The sequence below is a fragment of the Montipora foliosa genome, chromosome 6 (assembly GCF_036669935.1).
Source record: "Montipora foliosa isolate CH-2021 chromosome 6, ASM3666993v2, whole genome shotgun sequence".
NCBI lineage: Eukaryota > Metazoa > Cnidaria > Anthozoa > Scleractinia > Acroporidae > Montipora > Montipora foliosa.
Window position 1 is genome coordinate 11,781,065 of NC_090874.1, and position 7,500 is coordinate 11,788,564.

Genomic DNA, 7,500 nt, shown 5'->3' on the forward strand with positions numbered 1-7,500 from the left:
TTGTACACTACCATAGTTCTTTGGAAATTGAATAGCTCCTTGAACACCTGGTTGCTTGAGAAGAAACTTGATGTGTTTGTTCTCTACATTAGTGAATGCAGCCACTAACTGTTCATTGTGGATAAACTCCAGACCAACTCTTCTTTCAATTTAATCTTTGTTCTTCGAAGGGCATCAACAATGGTGTCCCTTGTAAAATGTTAGTTTAAAGAGTTTGTTTAAGTTATTTCCCATTTCATAGGGCACTGTGGTTGCCAGATTCACTTTCAAGCTTATCATGGAAATGTTAATCAATACCAGTGAAAATTCAGTCCCTTGAATTGTTGATAGAAAATTTATTTAAATGCATATTGAAACATCAGTTGAGGAATATTTTTTCCCCACTTTGTGAACCTAACATACATTGCTGCCATTTGTTTATTGCTTGGTCATTCAATGTCTTGATCACATCAAGTAATTTATTTTTTAGGTATTGTGTATCTTTATCTAAAAACCTAACTGGTTGCTTTTTGGAGCCCTTTTGCGGCATATTTAGATAGGCAGGAAATGTTCCACATCTTATGGCAAATAGTTCTGCGTAGTTTTAAGGAATATTGCAGCCAAATCTAATTGAATATGATACTAAAATATGGGTCACCTCGCAGCTCTTACAAGGTCTCACCTGATTGGAGACCACCCTTGAGGTTTAACAAAAGAACAAATAACAGAAACAATGAACCCTAGGCCTAAAACGAAAGGGTTAGGTTTTAGGCCTAGGGTCCATTGTTTCTGTTATTTGTTCTTTTGTTAAACCTCAAGGGTGGTCTCCAATCAGGTGAGACCTTGTAGGAGCTGCGAGGCTACCGTAAAATATGCTGTTTGACATTTTGTGAATTTAAAGACTTAATATTGTTTGCACTTGTTTTAAAAGGCTTAAGGTTGGCACTCAAAAGTGTTCCTTCAATAATCTTATTCTGTAAAGATTACCTTGGGAGAATTGGATTAAGGCCAGTTTTTTCTTCTAGCTTCTTTCGCCAGTGCCCTCTGAGAATGGAGTTGATTTGGTTTTGCCCAATGTTGAAAGACGAAACAATGCCTAAACCAGCCAGCCACAAGGAATACTTCACGGTGCTTTTTTACAAACATGGACATGAGGGTGCTCGTAAGCATCTGAGCATTGTTTTGCATGCTAGAGTGTTATTATAAATAATTAATTTCTCTAAGAGAGTCTTCTTTTCCTGTTGGTCATTCAAAAATTGTTGGAATAGCTTGTTTGAGCTGTTGGATAGAGGCAGAACATTTGATGAGGCCCTCCTGGGGAGAGGAGTCCTTGTTCCCTTTAAGTATTTGCTTGTGTTTCCTTGTTCCCCAAATTACTTTCAAACTTGTTCCCAGCTTTTTGATCCCTAAAATTTAAATTGTTTTTCTTCCCTTGTTCCCTAAAATATTTTGATATTGTTAAAAAAACCAGTGAGGAACATTAAATTTTAGTTACCTAAATTTTGAAATTTTAGATACTAGATATTTTATTCATATTCTTACATTTTTATGTATATATTTATTTTTTCTTCAATATTATTTTGTGGAAAACCTGTAAAATAGCTTCAGCTAAGTGTTTCTACCCACGTTAAATAAAGTTTATGTATGTATGGATGTATGTATGTATGTATGTTACTCTGTTCCCCAGTTCAAATTAGCCATGTTCTCTTCTTCCCCAAACCCCTGGGAGTGCCTCTTTGTTGATGTTGATTCTCATATTGGCCGAATAGCAATTCACTGTTGAATTGCAAGACACAGCAAGTTCTTATTTGGGATTGAGGGAAAAATAAATTTTCGCACAATACAAGAAACACCATTTTGACTGCCCCTTCTAGATCTTGCTGTTTTCAGACATGAATCAGCTTGTTTGCACCTTTCTGGCGACCTGCGGGAGGGCAAGCTCTAGAAACTCTTCCTTAGCGAGCCTTCCGCTGAAAAACTTTCCAAGTCTGGCTTTCCGGTGTTAGGGGCCGAGGTTTTTGTGCAAAATTCATCAGCGGCTTCCTTGCAGCTTCCAAATGGTGTTCCTTCGGGAGCTTTCGGGCAATGGTTAGTAAAAGTTTTGTTGTGCTTATACAAATTTTCGCTACTTGAAAATGTATGTTCACACGAAACAAATATCAGCTTGACAATTTTTCTTTCCCGATACTCCATTTAAAATGCACGTGAGCGCCATTACTAATAATGGGCCAGAAAACCATTTGAAACATTTTGCGGCAATTTTTTTGTCAACAAACTTGGGTTGTCGGCGAGCAGAATTCGAACGTAACCTGTTGTGCTTTGGCTTTTATTTGTGCTTTTTCTAACTATTCTAAGACGAATTCAGGCTGGTATTTTCGAATCAAGTGTAAGAAGACGGCAAAACCGTATTGATAATGGATTTATTTGAGTTAACTTCGCGAATAAAGACTTTGACCGCATCCTTTCGACGGGGTAGATAGACAACAATGTCATTTACGCACAACCAAAATGCACTGTTTCCGGTGAAAGGGCAAATGATTGACAGGATAGCACAAGGATAGCACAGTTTTGACTGCCGCGCGCACTGCGGGCGCGGGTTCCGTATGCAAGGCGGTATACCATTTAAAAAACTTGGTCTCGCTACTTTCGGGGGGTGGGGGGTCGGGGATTTATCGTTTTTAGCCACATCCAACATTAGTCACAGTACCATTTCACTTGAAGAGGCTGAGTTTCTGTTCATAGTGTAGCTTTCCCAAGACGGCAAAAACATCAGTAGGCCTACTTAAAATTAAGTACAATACAACAAAATACAGTACAATACAACCTTTATTTATACACGATAATAAATTCAAAGCTAAAAGCTTGTGGGGTACTTGGCAACTAAACTAAAAAAAATTATTTGCTAGAAGTAGGATTTTTATGTTTTCTCGTAATGTTTTGTTTAAACTGTTATGTGACAAGTATTGCGTAACCACATCCTATTGTGACGTGAAGGGCTAGGTAAATATCAATAGTTATTACCTCCTCTCAGGGTGTTATCAAACGCATGCTTGACGTGGCAAGTAGCGTTCATTCACTTCTTAGCTTGTACTCGTCAAGGGTCAAAGCATTTTGCAAGTCTCGTGGGTATTTTTCATTTCATTCATTGATTATTATCCATCCATTTTTCCTTTGGTTCTTTAGTTTCAAGGCGATTGCTTTAGTTAGGCTTAATTGTTTTCAATACTTATTTGCGTTTTTCTGCACATCACGCTCTATTGTTCTCCCCACCCCCTTTTTTGTTAGTACGGCTGGTAATCTTCCAAAGGCTCTTATTCTAGGACATTCTTTCAATAAATGATTATATCGGGACACTGGCAAAGGTTTTCACGACACAGCGGATTTAAGTTTTGGCCTTGCCGGCTCGGTGTCGATTCATTTTCATGGCGTAGGTGGGCGCACTGTTGAGAAACTTCGAGCTTTTGACCTGAGCATAATCGATTCCCTCGCTGCCGACATTGTTAAATTGGAGATCGGCACTAACGACCTGACTTGTATACCGCCATAGGTAGTTGGTTCGACAGTAGAAGAACTGGTTCAGTTGTTTTAATCCAGTTTTTCAGTCCGCGTTGTTGGATGGTGTTATGTCATACTACGTGGCAGCTCACTTCCTGACACGACGCTTGTCGGGCATCGCGCTGAAATCTTAAATATTTATGTCAATGTGGTGCTCGAATCTATCCCCAATGTCTTTTGTTGGCATCATCGAGTTTTCAATCATCCAGCTAAAGAATATTATTTTCCCGATGGTGTTCATTTAAACGCGGCTGGTCAGCATCAGTTGTATCGAAGCTATCGCGGTGCCATTTTGAAAGCATTATCCTTCTTTTAATTTATTTCTCAAAACATCATGGGTGCTTTCAGTATTTTACTTTGTTTCTCTGAGACGTCAGTGAGACGTGTATTCCTCGCATCTGTAGCTCTGTAGGAATTCCACAATGTAGGGTATTCCTTGCGGTTTGTAGTTCTGTTGGACTTTGTCCTCAGACCATGTGGTGTGGTGAACTCCACAATGCAGAGGGTAACCTCTGGGTTTCATTAAGTCATGGTTTAGTTGCTTTTATGCCTTTCTAGGCATCTACTGTAAAAAAGAACCTCTCTGAGGCTCCTGCCCTCATGAAATATGGTGAAGTGGTTCAGGATTTGGCAGCCAGAAGTCACCTGCATTGGAAGTTTTATGACGAAAACATTCGTTTTTTGCTGCAATCGCGACCTTCGTCGTTCCCATGGGGTGTTATCCTATGGGAATTTTGGATGCGTTCCCAACAATCTTATCGCATGGCACCTACTCAACCCCTGTCATCACGATCTTGCCTTGACAACCCACCTAAAGGCTATTGCTTTACGTTCAGTAAGGGTACTGAATGCGCTGGCTGTCAGTACAAAAATTTATGTTGCAAGTGTGAAGGAGCTCATTCAACTCGATCTTTTCTTTTTCGTCTCCCATTTAAAACCCCAAAAATCCTCTCCCCAGGCTGCCAGACCCTCAACCACCAACACACAATCAAATTATTAGAAATAAAGCTTACCACGCCTGTCCGTGTCGGTGGATTAATTAAAGTTTCTTCTTGTCGGGTTACACCCCTTCCAAGGCAGAGCATCTTGTTTCAGGTTTTACTTTTGGTTTTCCCATTCATTCTGAGGGGGATAGAATATCCAGCAATTCTACCAATTTGGCATCCGCGTTGCAAAAGCCACAAGTGCATGGTGGATCTCAAGATTGAGAAGGAGCTAGTGGCAGGTCGGTTGGCTGGCCCATATGCCCTACCACAATTTTCTACTTTTCGGGTCTCTCCGCTGGCTGTCGTTCCTAAGAAGACACCTGGTGAATTGAGACTTATGCATCACTTATCGTATCCTGCTGGTTCCTCGGTTAACGACAGTATTCCTGCCCATCATGCTAGTGTCCACTGTGCAACCATTACCGACACTATCGCCCATATTAGAGCAGAAGGCCAAGGGTGCTTTTTGTCTATGACTGATATCAATAATGCTTTCCAACTTGTTCCAGTTCACCCTAGTGATAATAATGGCGTGAACAATATCATTTTGACAAATGCATGCCCATGGGCTGCTCGAGTTCTTGTCGCACTTTTGAATTATTCAGCTCTGCTTTGGAGTGGGTGGCCCAGAACAGTTTGAAAATCAATCATATCGTTCACACTCTTGACGATTTTCTGATAATCGCTCCTTCTCGTGACATATGCTATCAGCAGTTCAATTTCTTTGCGGATTTTTGTACTTATGTGGGAATTCCCATAGCACCAGAGAAAACTTGTGGCCCTGCTACAACTCTGTCATTTGCAGGGATCGAATTGGACATCGTCATGTTAGAGGCTCGCTTGCCCGCTGACAAAATCTTGAAGTGCAAAGACCTAATTTCTGACTTTCTTATGAAAAAGAAGGCCACGTTACGCGAAGTGCAATCCTTAGTTGGTTTTCTAAATTTTGTATGTTCTGTGATTCAGCCGGGCCGAGCCTTTCTGCGCAGGCTCATTGACCTTACAATTGGCATCCGATAACCATACCATTTTCTTCGCCTGAAACGAGAGGTGAAGGCTGATTTACGAGTTTGGCTGGGCTTTTTGGAAGTTTATAATGGCAAGTCCTTTTTCCTTGAGGATGTCTGGTATACTCCAGAGCGTTTACGTCTTTACACAGTTGCCTCGGGTTCATTAGGTTTTGGAGCAATTTTCCAAAATCATTGGTGCTATGGGTCCTGGCCACCATCCTGGACGTCATTTAAGAAGCTACCTTAGAATTTGTTTACCTATTGTCCTCAACTTTTTTCTCAGGGGCAAACACATGGCAAATCGCTGCACCCTATTTTTTACTGATAACGAGTCCTTAGCGCATGTCATTACACAACAACCACGCAAAAATCAGTTACTTATGTTTTTCGTGCGGAAATTAGTTTTGATCTGCTTACGTTATAATATATTACTCAAAGCTAAGCATCTGCCAGGGACCCAAAACAACCTAGCCGACTCTTTATCTCGTTTGCAGATCCACAAATTTCGCCATTTGGCCCCAGCCTCCACGGATCAGTCAGCGACAGACATACCCCATTACCTTCTGCATGCCGCAGTATAGTTTTACTTCTGGTTAAATCTAGCCTGCAGCCATCATCAATTCCTTCATATAAAAGGGCTTGGAACCTTTGTTATCAATTCTTGTTTAATACCTTGCCAGGTTCTAATTCGGATATGCCTGTGCCTCCCCCTACATTAGCACTATTCATTGCTTATCTCAGTTTCATTTTATGACGAAAACATTCGTTTTTTGCTGCAATCGTTCCCATGAGGTGTTATCCATTGGGAATTTTGGATGCGTTCCCAACAATCTTATCGCATGGCACCTACTCAACCCCTCATCTCACCTTGACAACCCACCTAAAGGCTATTGCTTTACGTTCAGTAAAGGTACTGAATGTGCTGCCTGTCAGTACAAACATTTATGTTGCAAGTGTGAAGGGGCTCATTCACCTCGATCTTTTCTTTTTCGTCCCCAAAAATCCTCTCCCCAGGCTGGGACAAACACGTGGTAAATCGCTGCCTCCTATTTTTTACTGATAATGAGTTCTCGGCCCATGTCATTAACCAACAATCACACAAAGATCAGCTACTTATGTTTTTCGTGCGGAAATTAGTTTTGATCTGCTTACGTTATAATATATTATTCAAAGCTAAGCATCTGCCAGGGACCCAAAACAACCGTAGCCGACGTAAATCTCGTTTGCAGATCCACAAATTTCGCCATTTGGCCCCAGCCTCCACGGATTAGTCAGCGACAGACATACCCCATCACCTGCTGCTGCAGAATTGGCAAATATAGTTTTACTTCCGGTTAAATCTAGCCTGCAGCCATCATCAATTCCTACATGTAAAAGGAGCTTGGAACCTTTATTAACAATTCTTGTTAATACCTTGCCAGGTTCTAATTCGGATATGCTTGTGCCTCCCCCTAAATTAGCACTATTCATTGCTTATCTCAGTTTGATCGCCATTATGCCTCATCCATTGTGAACACTTACGTTTCAGCCATTGGTTATAGCCATAAATTGGCCGTTTTACCAGACCGGCCACTTTATTTTGATTTAAGTGTTGTAGCAGGTCTTTTCCTTTGGGTGGGGTGTGCATAATAAATTATGGAATTATGATACTGTGGCGTTTTCTAGCCCCCACTTTTACTGAGGCCAATATTAAATAATTGGATCATTGTGTGAATATAAGATTTTATCTTGCAAAAAAAATAATTAAAGCGGCTGTGGGCATCTGCCCGTAGCCAATTCACTCCATCTTGTATATTTCATTCATATGGGCCTCTGTAAACGAGCTGCAGGTAAAGTGACCTGGCCTCTTAAATGATTTGTTTTGGTTCTCGGCACTACAGAAAACACAAAGAAAATCATTTGTTAGCAAATAGGATTTTTATGTTTTCTCGTAGTGCTTTTTTTAAACTGTTATGTGGCAAGAATTTCGT